Below are 25,831 nucleotides of genomic sequence, written 5' to 3'. Positions count from 1 at the left end.
CACATGAAATAGAAACCGATGATCACTATTTCCAGAGTGAGCCGGCTTTAATTGATCACAAAGACATTGTCGATACTAAGCTGAAATCACTTCTTGAGCCCAAGGAGATCCCTGGGGAGACTGCAAGAAAATCTGAGACATCGGTGGCACATCAACCCTGTTTGCCTGTTGCTTCATCATCACCATTTTCTGCTTCTCCAGTTGGCACTATTTCTGCAATGAAAGTGCACTCTTCATCGATCACGCTGTACCTGGTGCTACAAGGTACAATCTACGTCCACGAGTTCGAAGGTGATTGCAACAGCCTTTGTTTCTGACCCATTGGGGTTGGAAACGGAGGCCTAGGGAAAAGGAGCGTATGAGCTGTACAATGGTACTGGATGAAGCTCAGACACGCGGTCTCCCGGTGATATCTTTGAAAAGTGAAGGGCTTTGCAACATTGCGTGGACAAGCGGGGGCAAAGGTACCGCCACTATGGAAATCTGATGTTGATACTTGCTCTTGCATTCGGAGCTTCTGAGGCAACCACCAGCTTGCTATCATCTTAAGCAGGCATAATTGAACCTGTTTGCATCTGTTTGCATCCTGACCTTCTACTGACTAATACGTGTGTTGCCACTTCGCTGAGATATTGAACGAAAAAGCTTAACAGCAAGGCTTTTCTTTACAGATGCTGAGAAACATTTGCTTGAAATCACGTGCCTTTAGTACTACTGATAAGGCGGATAGAACTATGACTGGAGATATTGACATTGAATCGGCTATGAGAAAGACTTGTGGGGTCATTACGAGTATGGAGGTAGCCATGGTACTATTAGCGCCATGGATACCAGCATACCGGGTCCGGGTTCCTTGAATGAGGAATTACCGGCCCATTCCAACCTTGGAGGACCCGGTAATTCCCCATTCAAAATACTCATCCCCATTCCCATTCGACCCCCCATAGGCTCAATGGGAATCGGGAGGGAGCTAACAAAGCGTTGTTAGCTCCCTGGCCCTTTAGCGGCTCCCACTAAGGGCGCCTGGTAAAACCAGCCACCCTTAGCGGGACCCGCTAAAGGACCTCGTAATGCGGCGGTAAGGGGTTAATGGCACCAGCACCCTTACCGGCGCTGTTAACCCCTTAATGCCACACTCGGAATGAGGCCCTTGGTCTGTGAAAATCCTGCTATTCATCATACTCATTTGTATTGTATCTTACGTACTCTGATTCCAATGACCTGGTACTTGGAACAAATATATCAAATGAATACTCTTTTGCCAACTATTACTGTTCCCACTACGACCCCTGCAAATGTGCTTTCTTACACTCTTTCTGCCTGAGATGTTAAGCATCGAAAAGCTTATAAAAATAATACTCTTTTATTGATTATGAATATGACCCATGCAATATTGAATAAATCTAACTGCTGGGTATGCTCTCATTTACCCTAGCATGGAGAAAGAAGGATGGGTTGGTATGTACATCCCTTACCCCTGAGTACTGCTTGCTATGCTACACTACGAGCCCTCTTCTTTGGAAGATGGAATGATAGTGCCACCGGAAACTTTGATGGAACCAATATAAATGAATTTGAAAAATTAGTATTGACACCATTAGGATGCTCCGTGTTTACAGATAAGAGTAAAATGAACATTGTCTCGTCTAGCCCCAATGATAGACTCTGTAGACCATACCAGTCGCTGATCACTTTTAAAATGACTCTTGTAGGTAATAAGGACGCCATGTCTCCATCTTACAATATTAATCATAGTCCACAATCTGTCCCATTTTGTCTGTGGAAGAAAGGTTCTCATCCGATGGGTACATTTACCAAATGCATGAATACTGCTGTACTTGAACATGAAGATAAACCACTATATGTAGGAGGTCCCGTTTACTTTGTATGTGGGGATCAAGCCTATCCATGGTAACCTAGAGACTGGGAAGGGACCTGTTTTCTAGGGATACTTTTACCTGGTGTATTCCTTGCTACTACTTCTGAAATATCTAAAATATCTAGATCTCGACCTCGACGAGATGATGCTATCTTACAGATTGTTGGTGATATAGCCAAATCCTTTATACCTTTCTGGGGGCAGGCCATAAATTCATGGAACATTAGAAGGTTGTCCAGAGTGTTGGAGAAAACAATGAATGAAACAACTGATATATTGTATAACATGACACTAGAACAGAAAGCAATTAGACTAGTTGTGCTTCAAAATAGAATGGTCTTTGACGTTATTTTGGCTGATCGTCGAGGTGTATGCAAAGTGGTGGGTTCAGCATGCTGTGTTTTCGTAAATGACTCCTCCCCACCATATTTGAAGCATTAAAAGGTTACATGTTATTAGCTCTGAAGTCCATGTTCCCACGGGTGGCTGGCATTTAAATTTGAGTATATGGTTCTGGGAACTGTTGCAATTCTGGGGATGGACGTGGTCTTTATTCTTATTGCGATACTTAGTATCCTCATACTTTGTTGTTGTTGTATACAGTGTCTGCCAGCCATCTGTTCCATAATTATGCGTGAATGCATACAGATATTAAGTAACAAAATAAGGAAATCTAAACACCCTATAAAAATATTGAGCAAGAGAATGAGGTGATTAAAAAATTCATAGCAATTAATGTTTATGATACTGATTTTGATAGTGACTTGGGTAGTTCAGAAAGTAATACTTGGTCCGATGAAGATGTGATGTATGGATGATGCATTTGACTTAAGGCCAAAAGGAGGGTTTGTTAAACTGTTATGTAATTGCACAGACCGAATGTCACGTTATGAATGTTGACCGTAAGCAAATTGCATCATGCAATGAACACCGCAAACCACGAAGCCTAAATGTGGCCAGGGGAATACATTTTGTAATTGTCTGCCATTTTCTTTTTAATGTAACGCTTTGCAAACTATATTTTGCACTTTAGACTCCCACACGGAGCGAGGCCATAGCTTGAACTCTGAATCCCGTTTAGAATGGAATGTAAAACCCTGCAGAAACACATAGTTTTATTATTCGGTAAAGCCTTGAAGCTATACAAGAGCCGCAGCTAATCAGCGGCCCAGGTGCCAGCCTGTTTTGTAAACGCTGTTGTAGAAGGCAGTAAACTGAGAATTATATGCAACTAGTGGTGCTCTTTCACGAAGGATGGTATTTCTTTGCTTTAGAACTGTCTGACCCTTATCCCCTGATAACATTGCTAGAATGTCTCCCTGCTAGAACATGATATCCTTCCTTATACCAATGCCCCGCGCTCCCCAAAACAGAAAGCTGTCTCTGCAAACCTCGGCTAGAAATACCGAATGTGTAGACTGAATGAAGTTACGTGCCTAACTGTCAATTACCGAACCCTAGCTTGCACGTCATGTATATGGGTGGTCCGAATAATGATGTACAATGATGATGTATTATGTATATATATTACTGCTTCATCGACGACTCGCTCTCTCTCCTTTCACAGTGTTTGTGAGCACACGTTGTGAGGTGTTGAGACCCGATCGGCCGATCGAGATACTTTGAATAATACCAGACTTGTTTGGAAAACGAACCTTGCGACTTGCGTGTTATTTAGTATATGGTAATGGTGCCTTTATTCCATATATGGTCTAACAAATTCTCTTAGGTGCACTTGCTTCAGAACAGAACAGAACGGCAAGACTTATCCTTGGCCTCAAGCCCTGGGACCGCATCTCTCCAGCGCTGAAATCCCTCCACTGGCTCCCGGTGGCTGCAAGGATCAACTTCAAGACCCTCTGCATAATCTGCAAGGCTTTCTGGGACGAGGCTCTCACTATCTACAACGTTCTCTTCCTAAATGCTCTCCTTCTAGAGTCCTCTGTTCGTCCTCCAAACTCTCTGCGGGTGAGCCGTTTTCACAAACAGAGATTTGGGGATAGATCTTTATCCTCTGGAGGTGCTTCCCTCTGGAACAGCCTACCTGCCTCTCTCCGTCTTGAGCTGGAGCACCTTAAGTTCCAAAAACTCCTCAAGAACTTCCTTTTCTCTTCCTCCTTCTCTCTCCCTCTACCCTGCTAACCTCCTTTCTTTTCTCTCCACCCTCCTTTTCCTCCCTAACTCTGTTCCGTTTTTGCTGACTGGTTGCCTGGATCACCTCCAGAGCCTACAGACCCCAGGCTCCCCCACCATTCTTTTGCACTTGCCTCCGAGCCACTTCACTATGCTCAGCACTACTACACTTTCTGCCTACGCTCCTTGAGCAGGGCTACCTCTCTGCACTTAACCCTGGGCCTGGCTGAACCTGACTCTTTGATCTCCTGACCCTGACCCTCCCCACCCCATCTCTGCATCTCTGTCTGCACGGATGCATTACCTAAATGTACTAGGACTAGTTAGTCTGTCCTGTCCCCCCTCCACTGTTTTCCGTCCCCACTCCCGAGCTTGGTCTCAGCTGTACCACTTCATGCACTTGCACTAGGAGAAATGTCGTCAGGCCTAGTATACTAGTTTTCCTGCTTAGATCATATCAGAATCTTCAAGGCCTAAGAATGATTACTGTATTCCCTTGTAACCCTCCCACCCTGAAGCGCTTTGAAGCACTTTATCTGTGTATAAGCGCTATATAAACAATAAATAAATAAAGAGGCCAGGCGAATGGATCCCAGGTCCGCCTAATAATGTACCTCTACTCTACTTGCAGCACTGCCTTTCCCCTGTAATGGGGGAGATCCCGTTTCCTCTCTTCTCTTTTTCTCACACTATACTACATTTTCGTCACCTTTCGTCTCATCAGAGGAGATCCCTCTGGCCACCTCTCTATATATAAAAACCCAATATATATTGCCAAATGTACTTTTACAATCCACACGCTCACAATCGGCTCTCTCCACACGCACTCTTCCCTCGTTGCTTTCTCCCGCAAAGGTGCACTTACATATATGCGTGTTTTCCTGAGCGCCTCCGATACAGGGTCTTCGTCAATTCGCCTGCACAACTGGGTGCAACAGTCCGCTCCAAGAAGCAGGCAGGCCTTCTGGCAACACGGCACCTGCAAACCTCGTCAGGTCGTGCCTGGGGGACTGGTCACTGCAGACGGGTGCTGCAACGCAGGATGCGTGGTGCGACACCCCCAATCTCGCGGAGAGTCTGGGATCACGTCAGGATTCAACAGTTATGTAGAGAGATGTGACCCAAAACCTATACAATAAAAATAATCCAAGAAGGCCAAATAACCTCTGCACCTCTTTGCTAGGTAAAACAATGTTTAGTATATGCAAAAGTCTCAGATGGTCCTGTAGAACTAAACTGACACAGAACTTGTCACGCCACAAGTTACAGGTTATATAGCGGAAAACCTAACATTATCATATATAGGTTACAAGTCATCCCACCGCCCTCATTAGCTACCACATATATGATATGCTAATATCCCCCTATATTCTCTTGACCGATTGGCCACACCTTCTCTAAGCCAATTCCCCAATGCACATGGCCCACTACATCATCACTATTAAATCCTAGTGCATGATTGGCTAACAGTTATATTGATACACTAATAAATCTCAACCGTCGCATGATGTGCACTTCTCCGACCCAGTCACGTTCTTAGTAAGACTGGCGAGGCAACTCTGCTTTAATAAAACAATTGGCCTTCTCATTATGCCAGACGCCGTGACACACACAAGCTGAACCTGCAACCTTGGACTAAATTTACTGGCATCACCTACGCTCCTCCTATCCCAAATCACGGTACGTTCCAGACAGGGGTCCCCCCTTATCTCCTTCAGATCCCAAGTGCCCAGTAATGACGTGACCAGAGTACCACTTTGTGCTTCAATTTCAGGGATTTATTTGCTTTGGTTATGCGTCTACTTGTAGTTCAAATGGATGACCGCTCCTTGGGTAAGGGCAGTCGTGCTCTAAATCTTCGTCTGGCCTGTTGGCTTCAGCAAACCTTGTGCCCTGTTCTCATGGAATTGTTCTTCAAAGGGTGCCTTCCTACCTGCCCTCCCCACATCTAACAATCCATTCCCACTGCCTGTGAGCTCTGAAGCTCGATACAATTAGTGGTTATCTGCACAGCGTGGGTGCCACTGACCTAGAATTCTCTCTTGTGGGATGGAAAGGGGATTTGTCTTGAGATGGAGCTAAACAGAGCCACAGCTCCACACCAGGGCCTTCATTCTGCTCATCGTGTACTAGGTCTTAAAATACAATATAGCGGCACTCTTGCCATGTCGACCCGCTGACCTCGCTTTTACCACAATACCTTTCTGACTCCATCTTCCACCTACTTCAGCTCTCTTCTTACACTGCACTGAAAACGTAACATTGTGTACTATTTCTAAACACAGGGCCTATAACACACTGCCCTATCTATAGCCTCTGCAACCTCAAGATTAATACATTGGTTGCTGATTCTGTGTTGCTCTATGATGTATCCATTATGTGTCAAAACTAACTACATGTGATATGTGTGCCTTCTGCCGCACAAAACTCACACTCCTTCCACTGGCGACTAGACTCCTCCCCTACATGATTGACTTAGTGCATTCTGATCCGTTGGGATTCATTCTCGACCAGATCTACAACTCTGAATCTCTGCAGGCTTTTTGGCATTGTTTCCTAGATCGATCAGTGGGCCAGGGCGGTGGCGGCATCTCTGGATGCCGAGAAAGCCTTCGACTCAGTGTCCTGGTAATACTTGTTTAGGGTACTTTGTCAGTTTAAGTTTGGGGCAGCCTTTTAGGGATATGCCGAACTTCTCTATTCACGGCTGGTGGCCAGTGTGAGGACCAATACTAAGCTATCCCCTATCATTTCTCTCTACAGGGGGACGCGCCAGGGGTCCCCTTTGTCTCTCCTATTGCTCTCATTAACAATAGATCCACTCACTGCGGTCATGAGGGGTAGACATGGGCACAGAGCAATTTGTGTGTCCAGACCCCCACGGGTTATATCCCTATATGCCGATGACACCCTGTTATATGTCCGCAATCCTGAGGTCAACCTTGGCCCGATGATGGACAAAGTACAGACTTTTACAAAGCACTCAGGTTATAGCGTTAATAAAGGTACGTCCAAACTGTTCCCCCTCACAAATGCCACACCTCAGATGGTGGAACTCCTGTGGTTTCGCTGGGTGGATGCACAATTCAAATACCTGGGCATACGGGTCTTGCAACAACAGCGCATATTGTATGCAGATAACTATGCCGAATACATGCAACACTTGCAGGCGAAGCTAACAATTTGTGCCAAATTACCGCTTTCCCTGTATGGCCGATTGTCCCTGTTGAAAATGATAGTCCTCCCAAATCGACTATCTTTTTGATAATATTCCCTTTTGGCCGGGTAGGGTCTTCTTCTTCTCGTCTATATGTTCAGTGATGGTGGGGTTCCTGTGGGGGACTGGTGCCGTCAGGATGAGTTGGGAGAAGCTTACCGAAAAGTTTGAGTGGAGGGCTAGCTGCCCCTGATGTTAAACTATATTATCTGGCCTCTCAGGCTCAATATGCCGGATATTGGTATGCACAGGGGCCTGAACTCATGCATGTGACGCTTGAGGGATACATCGCTTCGCCCACTAACCTTAAGATGTTCATTTTCAGTGACAGATAACGGACTCCTGTACCTTTGACTCAGTATGTGCGACTGTCAATGCTTAGGCTAGGTTGTTCCGTAAGCTGGAGCTGTCGGTTCTTTACCATAAGAATATACCGCTTTTGAATGCCCCTGGGTTGGCCCCCACCTTTGACAAAGACTTGCAGAAATCTTGGGGTGGCAGTGTGGCATTGGTATTGGGTGACCTTTTCCCGGGTGGGCTGTTTGTGACCCTAGGCGACTTCACATCCAAGCTTGGCAGCAACCCTATTGTCACCCTGCAATATCACAGGTTGAGAGCCGTGGCAAAACGGCTGTTGTTAATGTTTCCACATGAACCTGCAACCCACCCGCTCATAGACACAAAAGCCACATGTACCGAATCCAGACTGTTGATATCCAGATTATATGGCCTGGTTCTGACTGCATAACCCACTAAGAACACTATACGGCAGAAATGGGAACATGATCTAGGCACCCAATTCACTGATGTCCAGTGGCAGAGATACTGGACCTCATTACGAGTCCGGCGGTAACCCTGCTGGTGCTACCGGCGGGTTGCCGCTGGCCTTGTAAAACTTTGCTGATGCCTGACTTCCCGGTGCCACTGGGAGATTCCAAGTCTGGAATCCGGGAAGTGAGGCGCCGGTAAAATTAAGTCCCCACTCCCATGGAGTCCTTTAGGACTCTTTGGGAGTGGGGACTCGGAAGCGCTGGCAATGTTGTTAACGGTGCCAGCGCTTCCGAGAATGGTCTGCCTACCATGGCCGCTGCGCCTGGCAGGGACAGACCTTTCAGGCACAGCTGCAACAGCAGGCTGACATGTAGTTTGCCGGTCTGGAAACAAGGGTGCCGGTGAGCTTACCGGCACCCTTGTTCCGGACCGGCAAACTTGTAATGCGGCCCACTGTATGCTCACTAGGGAGGTGTATCTTACTTATTGGACATTTGTATGGCACCTATAAACAAGTGTTTTCAGGCACCACAAGATAAAAAGGGGAGTGGGGGACTTAGTAAAGAAAAATACAAAAACAGTAATAACTGTTACATTGACCTTGTGGCAATCATTCAGTGCAAGTGCAAGACAAAGATGGTAAGTGCAGAGGAGGGGGAGAGTGAGAAGTATAGGAGGAGGTGCCCCAAAAAAGGGGGGGTGAGCAGGTTCTGGAGTGGCAAGACAGCCAGTGCCAAGGGAAAGAGGGGGTAGGGGGAGGGAAAGTGCGATGGACAGGGTGGACCAGGTTGGACTAGTCAGGGAAAAGGAGCCCGAGGGCAAGTGCTGGCAGGGGAGGTGGTCTGGCCCCTGTATGATTCAGAAGGGACCAGGCCCCCGTCGCAGTGGCAGAGGGCCGTCAGCAGGGAGAGGGAAGGAAGAGGAGAAAAGGAAAGTCTTGAGAAGTTTCCAGAAATTAAGGAGATCTGGCTCAAGTCGGCCGAGCGGGGGGCTGTTTCAGAGGGAGGAAACTGCAGAGGAAAGGTATTTACCTCCCACTCTCTGCTTGCAGAAACATTTGACCAGCAGAGAGTTTGAGCCAGATGAACGAAAAACTCTGGCATGGAGGTATTTAGAGAGGGAAAGCTGGATGTAGAGAGGTCCCAGGACCCAGACAGCCCTGTGGAGGTTTATAGTTATAGCACCGAATGCAAAAGCCTTGAAAAAAATGCATTGAAAAAATGTTTCTTTTTTTAATGGGGTGGGGTGGAAGGGAGTCCATCCAAACCCCTGTTTTTATACCCCTTAAAACCCATTTTAATTTTTGTAAAAACTTTACCTACAAAAAAATGAATTTTTTCGAGGCTTTTGCATTCGATGCATTGTATTCGATGGAATCACCGGATACCCCCTGTGGATGATGCAAAAGGTCTTGAATTTGATCCTTGCGGTCACAGGGAGCCAGTGGAGGGACTTTAAGGCTGGAAAGATGCAGTCTTTGTGCTTGAGGCCAAGGATAAATCTCACAGTCCTAATCTGGATTAGTTGAAGGGGGCGAAGGGAGGAAAGAGGCAGATTGAGGAAGAGGCTGTTGGAGTAGTCCAGCCTAGAGAGAACCAGGGCTCTTTGACCTTGAGCTACTGCGGGAAGGTGAGGAAAGGTAGAATGCCTCTGAGGAGGTGGAGCGGAAAGGTGGACTTCTTGGCAGTGCTGCAGATAGGATTTTGGGGTGAGAGTATTTTACTCCCAATTTTCAGAATTGGAGAGTAAATCCAATTTCAAGAGAGTAAAAATGATTTTCCTCCTTCACAAGAGAGTAAAAGGTGTCTGACAACTATCCAATTTGTGTGTAAAATTAAAAGTTTGTTCGAAAACATAAGTGACAAGATAGCTGTATTTTGAAGTGGTTCTAATTAATGTATTGCACCTGTGGAAAACATGTTCCCCACACAGGAACCTTGTACAAGCACACTACCTAGCTTCATCTTCATGATACATGAGCATAAACTCTGTTAAGAGTTACTACAGATGCCAGCTAGTTCCATTGGGTGATTCATAAATCAAGTCCCTCACTCTACCAGCATCACTCCTCTGCCTTTCAGACCTGCTGTTGCTGCCTGGCACTACCTGCTTGACAAATACTCCCATGTTTTTGTTCCATCTCTCCTTCCCTTTGCTACTTTGTTTCCCCTGTCTCTCACTTTCCGATGCTCTGCCTCTCACCCTTAAGTGTTGTGTTGCCCATTTTGCAGTTTGTTTCTGTCACTCTGCCTCTCCCATCTCTGCATTCTGCTGTTGCTTTTTCCCTCGTATATCTCAATGTATCGGTTGATATAAATTCTCTTCCTCTCTCACGTCATTACTCTGGCTATATCTGTTTTTTCATTTTCTCCGTTGTGGTTGCTATTCCTTTTGATTATTTTTCTCACGCTGTCTTTTATGTTATTGGCCTGCCCTTCTCTAGTCTGGCTTTTCTATTTCCATCTCTCCCCACCTGCTGTTGATCTGTGTTTTATTTTATTGTCTCCAAATGTCTTGTTTGCTCTGCTTCTATCCCTCACTCATATTGTGTGTTTGCCCTATTATTAACTCTGTTTCCCTTCACTCTTTCTTTGTTGCCCTATCATGTAGCCCATTGCTCTGCCTTCCTGTTGCTCAAATTCCTGTTCTGAATCGACTAATATGTTCTCTGTCCCTTCGCCCTCCCCCACCACACCTTTGTGCTTCTCCTCCTGTTTTTCTGTTTGTCTTTTAACATAGCACCAATAAATATACAAAAAGCTGAAAATGCTGTTTCTATTTAAAAATCTAGTGCAGCTTTACCATTGGATGCTCCTTTTTAGATGTGTGCAAACCTTTTAGCCGTTAGGCTGGGAATTATAGAGTTAGAGGTATGTCTGACCAGATGCAGAACTTGCTTCAATGCATTTGCTTTACCAACACTCTTTGCCATTACAAGTACAAGAGCCCATATGAGATGTGTGTTATGAGCCATTACTATTATAGCAGCCCTGAAGAGTTATGTGTTCTGAGCCATCAAAGGTATAGCAGCCCTGATTAGGTGTGTGTTCTGAGCAGTTACAAGTATAGCAGCGCAGATAAGATTTGTCTGGTCTGAGCCGTTACAAGTATAGCAGTCTTAATGGGATGTGCTTCTTCTGAGCCATTATTACAAGTATAGCAGCCCAAATGAGATATGGCTGTTCCGAGACATCACAGGTATAACAGCCCTGATGATTTGTGTGTTGTGAGCCATTACAAGCAGAGCAGCCCTGAAGAGATATGTTCTGAGCAATCAAAGGTCTAGCAGCCCTGATGAGTAGTATGTTATGAGTCATTACAAGTAGAGCATCCCGGATGAAATGTGTGTGTTCTGAATTACTGAACATTTAGTAGTCCTTTTCATAAGTCGAAAGTTAAGTAACTGTGTTACAATTGAATGTTACCTGCATCTTAAATGCATTCTCTGATGCCGACTCATTAACTCACCTATTAACAGGATTTGAACCAACAGGTTACACAATAATCTTTGCAGCAGGGATATTGACTCACTGAGCTGCCCTTCCCAACAGGCTTTTAACAATGAAAGGCACATATGGTTAGGACATAGGCAGTTCCATGTGAGGCCTGCCTGACATATATGGCTTGTCAAAAGCTCTAAGCCTGTTTGGACTATCCTACATTAGTCAGGAGATTCATAATGAGGCTTTGAAAGGTGCTAGATTTGTGGCAGTGGGACTCAGTAATCGGACATTGGAGAAGCAGAAGTTTTGGAAAGCACAAGGCCGAGTAGAAGGGATTGAAGTATATGAAAGCAATGCCATCTTCTCACCCTGTCCGAAGTTGGTGGGAAGATCTCAGGCAGCACTGTTCTTGCTCTGTACTTTAGCTTGCTGCAGAAAATGCCAACACATGTTCGTGCTTTCTTAACAGCAGCTCTGTTAATAAATTCAGGTACTGTCCCAACACATAGCAGTCCTGCTAAGAAATGTGGGCTTGATGCAATCAGCCCTGCTGTGAATATTTGGCATTGTGACATGACATGCGTACAGTATAGCAGCTCCATTAATAAATTAGGCTACTTTGCCAGAATATATAGCAGTCCTGTTGAGAGGTACGGGTACAATCTATGCCACTGAAAATATATACAGCACTACTTCGACCTGTATCCATTATACCTGCTTGCAGTGGGTGGTCAGAAAGGGAGTTAAAGTTCAGACCACATGCCTAGCTATGCAATTGGTGTGCTTCTGTGATGAAAAGAAAACCAAGAATGAAATTCCCATGCTGTTGCAACTGCCTGCCTCCATTAAAGTCAATTAAGCAGAAATGCAGTCCTTGTTTAACACAATTTTCATGTTACACAATACTACCTGTGTCCTAAAGCAAAGTGAAAAGCATGTTCATGATTCAAGATGCTTTAATAACACTGTAACCTACAAAATGCAGGCCGTTGAACAAAGTGAACAAAACACAAATTCCCTTTTACATTACTCAGAAATTATTATCTTGATAGAATCATTAAAAGAGGAGAGTGTTCAAAAATTAAACAGACCAGGACTCATCCTAGTTGCTTCTTTCAATGAACTGTGTTGATTACTAAGGTAAAGAGTGGATTTGCAAGCTGCTGCTACACAGGCTGTCACCAGCTAGCTCCATGATTTATGGGGGTGTTGCCATAAATAGCCTATGTAAGTGGTACGCAAGAAAGAATAAAAAAGGCTGTATTGACAAGATTTCTGTGCGTAAAAAGGCCTGATACGCAACTTATATGGAGCGCTGCTTCTTGGCAAGGTCCACGATGTGTGGAGAGACGAAGATAGAGGAGTCAAAGATTACCCCAAGGATTTTTGCCTCGCAGATGGGTGAGGGGAGGGGGACCAAGGAGGGTAGCCAGAGAGTGGTGTGGGGGACAAGGAGCAGGCCTACCAATGAGAAGGATTTCTGTCTTACTGGCATTAAGGCAGATATCATTGGCAGAGCACCATGCGTAAATAGCAATCAGGCATTCAGGTATGAGAGAAGGAAGAGGATGGCAGCTTAAGTGAAAGCTGTGTGTCACCTGCATAATACTGGAAATGGGGGGAGAAGGTGGCGATAAGGTGGGCCAAAGGGGCCAGATAGATGTTGAAAAGCCATGGTGATAGGATAGAGCCCTGGGAGACGCCACAGGTAGAGAGTGAGGTGGAGGAGATACAAGGACCCAATTGTTACTTGGGAGGGTCTTTTTGAAAGGGAGTGCCCTGTCCGTGATGCCAAGGGTATCATGGAGACAGTTTATGAGGATGGAGTGGTTGACTGTGTTTCAAGGCAGAAGAAAGATCAAAAAGGATCAGGACAGAGGGAGTGTTAGAGTCTAGGTTGGAGAGCATGTCTTCACAGGTGTTCAGGAGAACAGTTTTGGTGCCTCTGGAAGCCCTGAAACCGGACTGGTGGTCATGGAGGCAGCCGCCATTTCAGTGTGGAGGGTCAGCTGGGGGATGACCAGCTTCTCCATGAGTTTGCCCAAGAAAGGTGTGATAGTGATAGGGCAAGAAAGGTCAGGAGATGGCTTTTCTTTAGGAGGGGCTGCACAAGAGAGTGCTTAAGGAAGAGGGAAGGAGCCAGTGGCAAAGGAGTGGTTGCAGAGGCCAGACAAGACTGGGGCGAGAGAGGCATTGTTGTCCTTGATGGTTCTGGAGAAGCAGGGGGACACCTGTTTAGAGGAAATTTTCTTAGAACTGACAACTCTAGAGATCTCGTCAGGTGCAATGGGAGAGAAAGAGGAGAGTATGGGGGAGGGATAGTGGGATCAAGGAAGGTAAGAGAAGGGGGTGGGGTGGGAGCAGATGACAGAGGACAGGATGTTTAGTGTTTTGGAGGAGAAATGGGCCTCCAGTTCAGTGCACAGGGCCTGGGAGGGAGGAGGAGAGGATGAAACTGCAGTAGGATTGGCAAGTTCCTTGCAGATTTGAAAAGCTTGGCCAAGTTATTGGTGGCTTCAGAGATGCAGGCTTAGACATGAGCCCTCTTCTTGGAAGAGATGGTGAGGCGGTATTGCCTTTGGAGTAGGCAGCAGGCCAATTTATCGGACAATGACTGATAAAGGTTCATCCAATTCAAGCTCTTAAATCAGCTGCACTACATGCCAGCAAAACCTGCAACATTTTCTCAGGGCACTTCTGCTGAATGTCTGAAATGTGGCCATAACCAGGCCGATACCATAAACTGCCTGGGTATTTCCATTTTTTGGGAGGGGTTGGTGGCTACCCTGCATGAGATGCTGCAGATCCCCCCCACGATCGCCCATGTCAAGTACCTTCTGGGGGACATAGGCATGGTGTCGTTGGTGACTAGGTGACTCTTTAATGTAGCATGTGTAGTTGCAAAAGCTGTGTGCTGCGTTACTGAAAATCGAAAAGCTCTCCGACACATGCAGACTGGATACGAGATCTCATTTATACTGCGGACAGTGAAGAACTGTACGTATCTACCCCAGTATCAACGTGCAGGCCTAAAGACATTTTCTCTCCTTCGCAAGTATATCTGGCAACTGCAGAATGAGGCAGCTTTGCTATAAGCTTGTATAATATTACCTCTTATGTATGTGCATCCCACCATGCATCCCAACACCTGCCATTCAGTTGCTCTGCACACCACCGGTTTTTCGGGTCTTCCAAGTCTCTACCTAAGGACTCCAGGCAGACCGCATTGAGTAGACTGCTAGTCACGTGACCAGGCCCTGTCACTCAGTTGTTCCACCCACCACCAGTTTTCACGCCTTCCATGTCTCTAATTAAGGACCCCTGGCCAGCTCCAGGCAGACAGCATTGATTGATTGATATGTCATTTATAATGCACCTATACACAAGTTTTTCAAGGCGCAAGGAGGCAGGGAGGGGGAAAACTGCGGAGAACAAGACAAACCATCTTACTAGGCCTAGTATCAGTTAGATTGCGCAAGTGCTCAGACAAGAAGTGCAATGGAGGGGAAGAGGCAGAAGTGCACCCAGTGGAACAGTGCCCTGAGTTAAGTGCAGGAGGCAGTGCCTCCAAGGGGAACATGCCCAGATAGTGCAAGGAAGGCCAGGTGTCAATCCAGGAGGGGGGGCGAAGGCAAGTGCTAGGGACTGGGCAGGGGTGTGGGGGGTAGGTGTCCTATATGACTCAGAGGAGCACCAGGCAGCCAGTCAAAATAACAGCAGGAGGAAGTGAGAGAAGGCAGAGAGAAAAGATAGGTGGGGAAAGGTTAGCGGAGGAGAGGCATAAAGAAGGAGGAGGAGAAAAGGAGGGTCTAGAGGAGTTTCGGGAACTTAAGGAGGTCCGGCTCAAGGCGGGAGTGGCAGGGAGGCCATTCCAGAGGGAGGCACCTGCAGAGTAAAGAGATCTACCACCCAGTCTCTGCTTGGAGGAGCGACTCACCCGTAGGGAATTGGAGGTAGACGAGCAGAGGGCTCTGGAAGGAAGGTACTTAGGAAGAGAGCGTTGGAGGTAGTGTGGGCCCTGACCCCAGAAAGCCTTGTGGATAATGTAGAGGGTCTTGAACTTGATCCTTGCACCACCGGGAGCCAGTGTAGGGATTTCAGAGCTGGAGAGATGCAGTCCCTGTCCTTGAGGCCAAGGATGAGTCTTGCAGTCCTGTTTTGGATGAATTACAGAGGACGGAGGGTGGAGGGTAGAGTTAGGTAGATTGAGAAAGAGGCTGTTGCAATAGTCAAGCCTTGAGAGAATCAGGGCTCTGGAGACAGTGAGCGTATGGGGTAAGGTGAGAAAAGGTAGGATAGATCCCTGGGGAACACCACATGTAGAGAGTGTGATGGATGAGAGGAAGGACCCGAGTTCAACCTGTCAAGGTGGGACCAAGAGAAAAGAGGATAGTGTGAGGAAACATAAGGTATCTCACCCTCTACTCCCCGGGGATCTCATCAGGTTCCCAGGACAGGGCCATCGCTTTTGATCCTGTTCCTGGGGGTGGACCAGTGCGGCAGGATCACCTGGATGAGGGGTCTTTGGGGAGTGGGAAACCGAATGGTGAGACGCAGTATTTCCTTCCCTACAACACATTATCCCCATCCTACCAGGTATGTTACCTATGAACTCAAGCTCCACTCCCTTTCCTGACATGAACACTTTCTCCCTGTGAGAGAAAACGGACTAACCTCTGAGCCGTAACACTGACATGTTCCAACAAAAGGGTCAGGCAGAGTCAGGCAATTACTGATAATTACACACACCGACTTCCATCACACCTCACCACATGGATAAAAGGCGGAGCACGAATGCACACTCTGAGCAAGGCAAAACACATGAGGAAGCAGCAGTTCCGAAACAGCAGTTTAATACGAGGAGAAAGACAGGAATACAAGAAAGGGTTGCAAGGAGGGAATTGCCTGTGGCCTTTTCAGAGGAAGACCGCTACTTTCACAAGCCCTCGAGAATAAGAAACATAAGACCGGGAATTAAAGCTGAAGAAAGGTACATTGTGTGTCGAAGGTACCGGGGCTCTCCCGCATCGATAGCTGAGGCGGGGAGGAGTGATTGCTGCCGGGGTACTGTCCTTGGCTCCTACAACAAAGCCGCTCTAGTAAAGTCAACACAGCCGGTGAGTCGGAGAGACTGATAGCAGACCGGTCTGTGTTAGGACTAAGGTTGCAACGGCAACATTGTATGAAGAAATCGTCAAAGAATCGAGTGTAAGGCATATGTGATGAGCGACGCAAATATAATTGAATATCCAAGGAGTGACTGAACTTTTGAAAGCAACACAAATGCCATATACAGAGTGGTCCGGCACCATGTGGGTGCTAATTCAAAGGTCTCTGTTAGGTATTCAACTGAGAGTGTAAATTGTGAACTGTGAAATTGAAGTGGTCCTGCAACGGGTCAAGCAAAAGCCAGTGCACATTCGAAAGTCTTCGATAGCTAGTACGAACTGCAATTGGTGCAAGCCCGGCTGAGGAAGACTAATTGTGAAAAGGGATCTGAGCCTGGCTGAGGGGGTTCTGGGTTGAACTGTGAGTCACTCGAGGAAAAAATGTATAGGCATCGGAGAGGATGATCTGAATCCAGAAGAGGGTGATCCAAGGTGAAGATTGTGGTACAAAGGGGATTTGAGCATGGCTGAGTGGGATCCAGGGTGAAGAGTGAATCGCCCTACTTGAATACTTGGAAAGGAACTTTTCATTTGTTTGGTACATCAGGCCCTCTGAAACAAGAGACTTTTGATAACTTAAGAGACTTGGGCATGGAAGGCCCTGATGTTTGTAATGGAACTGTGTCCTTGTGCAGAAGAAGCCCAAGTGTGTGCTTTGTTCGAGTGAACCGCCTTGTCCCATGCTGAAGACGTGGGGAAGGGAGGCCAACAGCCTAAACATCCTGACTTATCATATTTGTGAAATCTTCTTTCTTTTTAATGAACATTACCCCCACATTATTTGTAAATTAGCGGTAAGGATTAGCAATAGGTTTTTTAGGATAGGCTCTTTTATTTTGACAATACTCCTCTAGGACTGCGTTATTATTATTTGATGGTCGTAGCTTGCTCCCATCTTAGATTTAGGTTTAGATAGGCGTTTATCAAACCTTTGAAATGTGATCACTTGTGTCTCTCTTCAATACCATGCCTTCCTTACAATAGCCACGCCAGAGCCTGATCCGTGATGCCCAGGGTGTTGTGGTTCACCGTGTCAAAGGCAGGAGAAAGGTCAAGGAGGATGAGAACAGAGGGGGAGTTAGAGTCAACGTTAGAGAACAAGTCTTCACGGGTGTTCAGGAGAGTGTAATGCAAATTCGTTCGCGCTCAGCTTTTCGCCGGAACGGATGCATCCCAGAGGATCTCCGGGCAAAACACTAGACGCGGGGCCAGACCTCGCCTGCAGAAAGCTCCTGCGGCCCCGCGAGACAAAAGCTAAGTTATTCTTATTATCCCTAATCTCCTCGGCAATCGGAACAGCCGCCCGTGAGAGGCAGGGATCCTGATAGCCCTGCAAAGACAATCCAGGGAGGGAGATCAAATGGAGACCCGCACCCTGGGGGGAATCCGTTGTTGCAGCCCAGAGCAGAACACTAACAGCATGTGGCATCACCAGACTAGCATGCGCTTTTACTAACAAACGACGGGCGCAGTCAAGAAAAAGCATACTAATTGGTTCCTTTTCGGCAGGCACCGGCGCTGCTTCTTGTGGCGGAAACTACCGACTACTGTGTGAACTTCCTCTTCGTGAATGGACACGAACAGCCAGAGCTAAGTGCTGATTTTATTTATATTTGGGTAATATTGAAAAGGCAGAGCAGTAGCTCATTTCGGGGAATAACGTATTGCTTATATGTTGTGAATCTTCTATGTTAAATCAGATTGGTGTGGGGAATTACTTTGGTAACAAGGGGCAAACTCAGTGCTGAACCATAACTGAGTGCTGCGCCTCAGGTTAACCCAGAAGTGGCAAGGGGCACGCACAAACAATGCTACAGAGTGATTTAGTGCCAAGGCACATGCGAGAGTGTCAGTGTGTGTGAACCAAAACTGAATGTTTGTGGAGGAGCTCACAGGACGGGAGCTCAGGAGCATGTTTTCCTTATAATTCCCCCTACCTACCCACCACCAGATTCCTAACCCTCAATCCGGTTTACCTAACTCCCTGAAACCCATCCAATCCAAGGACCCTAACCCTCTTTCCCCAAGGGGGTCACGGCGGCCTGTGTTTTGCCCTAAACCAGGCGCTAAGACCGCCGAGGGGAGGTAGGTGTTCGTGCTGCTTCCGCGCTGGAGGAGAAAAACGGAACCTGACACTCGGTAAGGGTGAGAAAATCTAGAACAAGAAAAGACACTACACCGCCTCTGGTGTTTGTATCCAAGTACTCACGACAAAGCAATCACATTAAGGCAATCATTAAAAAGAATTGGAACACAGTGACATGCGACAAGAGAGTTGAACACCTGTTCAGAGAAATTCCTACTTTTGCCTACCAACATAGCCACAATTTGAAAGACGAATTGGTCAACACCAAACCCCCACAGAAAAAGAGAATCACTGAACGCATTGGGACATTTCCGTGTTTAAATTGCAGTAATTGTAGTTACATCATGAAAGGCCAATCAGTGAATCACCCATACACTGGAGAGAAGATCAAATTAAGAAGTTATGCAACCTGCGATACACCAGGTATAATCTATGAGATCAAGTGCCCTGGTGGCCTCTTTTATGTAGGCCAGACACAACGTACAGCCAAGACGAGGTGGAATGAACACAGATCCTGCATTACAAATAAAAACACTAACTCAGCAGTGGCCAGGCATTGGGAAGAAAAACAGCACAATTTGGCACAAATCAAATTTGTGGTTTTAGAAAAAGTCCAGAGAAGAGAAAAACACGAAAACTTACAGAAAAGACTAGATCAACGCAAGACATTCTGGATTGACAGACTCAGCTCTTTGGCACCGAAAGGAATCAACGAAGAGATCAACTGTATGTGTTTCCTTTAAGAGGAAAGTGTGTCATTTACAAGATCAAAGACATTATTGAGTATTCACACCTGTATTTATGCATAATCAGCAACAGAGACAATTTGATGTAATGCATATTGTAGTTTGAATTTTTGGCTAATGTGAGGTTTTCTTTCCTTATCTAGTAGATATTCCGATTTGTTAAGTTTGATTTTTTAGCACTAATGTCACAGTATGTGCAATTATCACCTGGTGAATGACAGGATGAGTAAATATACGGGAGGCTGTTCATAGGGCCTTGGTGTCACGAGAATTCCTCCTTAGTGAAATGTATACACGTGCATAATCCTTGTTATAGGACTCGGGCGATATTACACTGGGTACCTGCATGAACAATTTGGATCATATGTTTTGCTACTTCTGTTACACCCTTTCAAAACTGGTTACGAACGGTGCATTAGCTGTTCCGGCATCGGAAATCTCCATGGAAACAATCCTGCCCCTCTGTGCTCTCATGGGAGGGTGGGGTCCGAGGCGTACGTGCAGCGGCATTCCCGCTGCTGCTCGTCACCCCGCCCCCATTTCCATGGAGACTTAGTAATGCTCACAGGTTCATGCGCAGTCGCGTTACCGCGTACGCGCCTGACTCCGTAGTACCAGCACATTGGAGAAAGGTAAGAGATCTGTTCACATCGTGCATTGAAGACGAGCAACAGATAGCTATCAGTACTGACAGGCTTGGCTTTTGCTTAACAGGAGCTGCAGCCACATCGTGTTTTAACACGTGTCAAGAGGAGTTTTACATCTCGAAAGGTACATATTCTGATTAGGTTTACACGTATTGTGACCCTTTGAAATTAAGAGCCGTGTTGACATAGATTTTCTTGTCTTCTTTCTCCTTAACCATGTGATTGGGATACACTCGGACATTTTAACTTTGGGTATATGATTTACATTTATTTTACTTAAATATAACACAATGTCCTTGAATTTTGCAATTGTTTGGTGATTAAAGTGAATGGTTGATTAAGTAATGTACAGCCCTGAAGATGGTCCATGACCGAAATGCATTGGCATATGTACATAAAAGAGCCGACCTATGTGTTTTTGTTTTGCCTCATGACACAGAAGCAAAATATAAAGTACAGCAACAGGAATGTGAATAAAACATTTCCTATGAGCAACTTTTAAAACGTCTACAAGTACATTATTTTGGAGTAATATAAATACTAGACTAATTACGTGTGCAGCCCTTTCAGGGGCCAACTGAGAGCACCAGTCTTAATAGGGTGGAGCCACCTTATTTTTCATCACTGAAACATGGTTTACCCCATCCTCCCCTCATGTTTTTTACCTCCTTCTACCCCAAGACTACTGCATCCAACATGCTGACCGTCGAGGAAGGGCGTGAGCGATCCACAGGAGTGTTGGCCATGCTCTATCATCCCTTCTCCCAGCACAAGCTCGTCTTAATCACTTGCTTGCTAGTTGCCTCTATCGCACAAGGAATCCATCACCTTCCACCTCATCTACAGACCACCTCATAGGAGTGAGTCCTTCATTGCAGGCATCGCCAACGTACTCTCCTCTGCCAAATCAGCACATTCAAATAATGTCTTTCTATGAGATTTTAATGTCCCAGAGTCACAGGCTGACAACCACACTCGATGCGCACAGGTTCCTGTGAAAAACCTGAAGGTGCCTCACCCACTAATCCCCAGGGATCTGTCACCCAGGTGGCTAGGACACAGCCATCGCTTTTGGATCCAGTTCCTGGGGGTGGACTAGTGTGGGAGTATCACCTGGGTGAGGGGTCTTCCAGGAATGGGTGTGGGACACTGGATGGCGAGACGCAGTACCCACTTCCCTGTAACACTTTTACCCCGTCCTACCAGGTAAGATACTTAGAAACTTAACCCCCGCCCCTTTCCCGACCAGAACACTTTCTCACAGACAGCTCACTATGAGAGAAAACGGACTAACACCCGAGCCGTATATCTGGCATGTCCCAATGCAATGGTCAGGCATGGTCAGGCACGGTCAGGCAATTACTGACATTTACACACACACACACCTGTCTTCAATTACACTTCCCCACATGGATAAAAGGCGGAGTACCAGAGCACACCTGCAGCTTTTTAACATGACCCAGGTGTATAAAGATAGGGGGCTGCGAAGGAGGAGGAAGAAGGTATTGTACGAGCAAGGCAAAGCACAGAGGAAGCAGCAGTTCCAAGATGGCAGTTTAATACAAGGCGAAAGACGGCAAAACCGAAGGGGATTGCAAGGAGGGAAGTGCCCTTGACCTTTTCAATGAGAGAACGTAAATTTCATGAACCTTCGAGAATAGGAGACGTAAGACCAGGAATCAAGGCTGAAGAATCCTGCGTTATGTGTCGGAGGTACCCGGGGCTCTCCTGCGTCTATAGTCAAGGCGCAGAGATTCGCTTGCCGCAATGGTAATGTCCTGGACTCCTACAACAAAGCTGCGCCAGTGCAGTCAACACAGCCGGCGAGTTAGGGAGACTAATACCAAAACGGTCTGCGTAGAAGTCAAGGTCACAAGCAGCAACATTGTACAAGTGAAAGCTAAAGCGGATCGTGTATGAAGAATTTGTGGTAATTGACACAAGCAAAATGAAACAACAGATGAGTGATTGAACTTTCAACCCAAGATACGATATCTTAGAGTGGTCCGGCACCAGGTGTGTGCTCATTCGAAAGTCTCTCTAAGGTATCCGACTGAAAGGTGGCAAAAGAAAAAGGGTGGAAAATGAATTCACAATCCCAGCTCGCCACACAACGACCCTGGCGAGCTGGGAACTCCCTACCAGCTGCACTGAAAGGCAGGCCTGCTAGCCCAACGTGATTCCACCCCTGCCTCTTACCGAGACATGGTTTACGGCCAGCTCTATCACAAAATTTGACACTCTCCTCCTTGATGGATACAAGATCCTCTCCGCCCCCAGATCCACCCGGCCTGGAGGGGGTGTAGCCCTGATCTTCCCTGAGTGGATTCCTGCCTCTATCATCCCCACTCAGACGTACTCCTCCTTTTGAATGCCTTGTCTGCAGGCTCTCTCTCACTCCTAGCCACTCTCTTACTGTTGCTACTCTTTACCAGCCCCCTGGTCAAATCACCTGGTTTATCTCTGAGTGGGCTGACCTCGCCTCCTCCCTCTTGGCCTCAACCACTCAACTCCTACTCCTTGGTGATCTCAACAACCATCTTGATTTTCCCTGTTCCTCACCTGCGCTCTTTCGCGACCTCTGCAATTCACTCTCCCTCTCTATCCTCCCCTCTGGCCCGACTCACTCTGCTGGTCATATACTTGATAGCTTGATCTCCTCTGGTCTCCCCCTCTCTTTTCCCCTCAACTCTCCTCTCTCCTAGAGTGATCACAGCCTTCTCTCCTCTCATCTCTCCATCTCCTCCCCTCAAGCCAAGCCTTCCACAAGATTGCCACCTACCTTCTCGAACATCCGGCACATGAAGCGCGTGTAAGTCGAGGCTTTCTCTGCCACCTTCTCCCCCCCTCCACCCAGGGATGTCTCACACCCTGCCACAGCCCTGTCCCTGCTCTTCTTGTCTATATCTGCTACTCCTGATACTCTTGCACCTGTCATGAGGATCCGTTTGAAGTCCAAAGCCAAGTGCAACTCTTGGTATGACTCTGACATAGCTACACTTAAACTTAAGTGTAGGGCGGCTGCGAGGAAATGGAGGGCTTCTTGTTCATCCTCTGACAAACTGGCCTGCCACCTGCTCCAAAGGCAATACTGACTATCTCCCCACCTAGAAGAGTGTTCACATTCAAGCCTGTGGCTGCACGGCATCTAACATCTCGGCCAAACTCTTTAAAATCTGCAAGGAGCTGGCCAACCCTGCTGCAGTCTCCACTCCTCCTCTTGCCTCTCAGGCTCTTTGCAATGCCCTTGCCTCTCATTTTATCACTAAAACCCAGGACATCTTTTTCTCCCTCTCCTCTGCTCCCCTTCCCTTCCCCTATCCGTCTCTGCTTGCTGACCCTCCTTCAGCTACCCCCCACCCTCTTTCTCCTCCTTTACTCCCCTTATGAGGTCGCTAGATAAGTCCGATCTATGAAAGCCTCATCAAAACAGGTCCATCCCTGTTCCTCTAAAGCCATTAAGGACCATATTGATACCCTTGCTGCGGCCCTTGCCAATTTCTGAAATTTCTCCTTTGCCTCTGGATCTTTCCCCTCCCCTCTGAAACACTCCCTTGTGCATCCTCTCCTCAAGAATCCCACAGCTGATCCTTCTTGTCGGGCTAACTATCGGCCAATTTCCATTACTCCCTTCTTGGGTAAACTCCTGGAAAAGCTGGCCATCTCTCAGCTTAACCTTCCGATTCTGTTGGCTCTCTCCATGACCACCAATCTGGTTTCAGAGCTGCCAGAAGCACGGAAACTGCTCTCCTGAACATCCGTGAAGATGTGCTCTCTAATCTTGACTCTAACATTCCCTCTGTCCTCATCCTACTTAATCTCTCCTCTGCTTTCGACACGGTCAACCATACAACCGTGCTCAACCGTCTCCCTGACAACCTGGGTATCACTGATCAGGCTCTGGCCTGGCTGACCTCTTTTCTCTCGGATCGACCCTCCCAGGTACAATTTGGGTCCTTCCTATCTTCTACCTCCCTCTCTACCTGCGCTGTTCCCCAGGGGTCTAACCTCTTGCCCTGGCTTTTCAACCAATACCTGGCAACTGCATTTCCGTTTTCTGTTCAAATTTCCAGTGCTATGCTGATGAAACCCAACTCATTTTCAGGCTTCCTTCAGCCTCCTCCTCTCCTTCCCTCATCTGTAATTGCCTAATCGCCATTCAAAATTGGTGTGCCGCCAACGTTCCTGCGAGGCTAAGAACCTCAGGGTCATCTTTGACTCCTCACTTTCCTTCTCCACACACATCTCTGACGTCTCTAAGATTGCGGGAGGCCTTGAGACCCTAGATCAGCTATATGTGGGGAACCTTCCCTGCACGTTTGCACAATGCAAGGAGAAGTTCCGACTCCAGGAAAGGGACAGATTCCCATACATTCAGCTTCGGCATTGGTGTTGACACCCACAAACTCTTCAAGCAGCTACACGCCCTCTCACCCCCCTCGAGCTAACTCTTAAGGACCTCCCAATTCGGGGCAGGATCTCCACTCTATACAGACGATTTCTGGGAGACTTTCTCATCTCAAAAACCCGATGCATGGCCCAATGGGAAGCGGACTTGGGACATCCGACTGAGGACCAGACTTGGGTGGACATTTGGACCCGAGCACACACATCCTCCACCTGTGTTACCAACAGAGAGTGTGCATACAAAGTGCTGCTGTGCTGATACTATTCCACTCTCAGGGTCCATCTCATGAATCACTCTCTCGATCACACCTGTTGGAAGGGGTCTGGCAGACCGGGTGTTACGCTCACCTGGCTCCCACAGGGGCGTCGGTCGGACCCAGACAGCTGCGGTCTTCACCCATGTGATGCGTAGTGCAGCGATGACTGACTGGATCTGCCCTCCTAATCTTGTCTGCTTAACCCGTAGAAATATTCTCCTGCAAGTGGAGAGATGGATTTAGCCACTTGTGGATTCAAGTGATGGTACCCCCACAGTCCTGCCCAACTAATCACCTCTGAAATGCCCTCACAGCAATCTCACCTTATATTCTTGAAAGATGAGCTCTCCATCCTGTGTGGATTTGCTGGGCGCGTCGATTCCAGTTACTTCACTGGTTTGAAGGTTCGGGAGAGTTCCAGAGAGTATTGACTCTGAGGTTCCTGGTGAGGACCAGTAAGTATTAAGTTCATAGAGTTCAATATGTCCGATGTTCACTCTTGTTCTCCCCTTTCTTTCTTGTCTTGCAGCTGGCTCGTGAAAAGATGCTCTTGTGGCAGCTGGTGGCACTCAGGTAAGAGTCTGTATTACCCGGCGCTGTCCGGTAAATGTTGCACGAGGAAAACATGTTGTTTTGTCTCTCTTTACAGATGCGGCACGTGAAAATATGGAGAGTCACAAAAGGATGCCACCAGTGGTAAATCAGGTAAGTCTATGGTGGTAAGAATTATATTTGTTGGTTCCCTCGGCATACCTTGTGGTTTTCTTTTGTCTCCTAGGTGCCGAAGTTCAGCGAAGAAATGATGGAGGCAGCGCCGACCCGAAGGATGCTCTTAAGACTGGTGAGTATGGCGCGGCGCTGCAGCTGGAGTTGCGGCGTGTGCAGAAATGATGTTCTTTACAGGTCCGGAGACAAGATGGATCCAGAATCAGGTGTGAAATAGAAATAAGTTTGTTTTCTAACCTTGTCCCTTTCTTTCCTCTTTGTTTTAGGAGCTCCGGATTCGAGGCGGGCGTGGCAGAAGACTGGATGCAGGCTGCAGGCACAGTGAGTGTTACGCTGCTGGATGCAGAATAA

The sequence above is a fragment of the Ambystoma mexicanum genome, chromosome 6p (assembly GCF_040938575.1).
Source record: "Ambystoma mexicanum isolate Mex_15411 chromosome 6p, UKY_AmexF1_1, whole genome shotgun sequence".
NCBI lineage: Eukaryota > Metazoa > Chordata > Amphibia > Caudata > Ambystomatidae > Ambystoma > Ambystoma mexicanum.
This window is presented reverse-complemented; position numbering follows the sequence as displayed.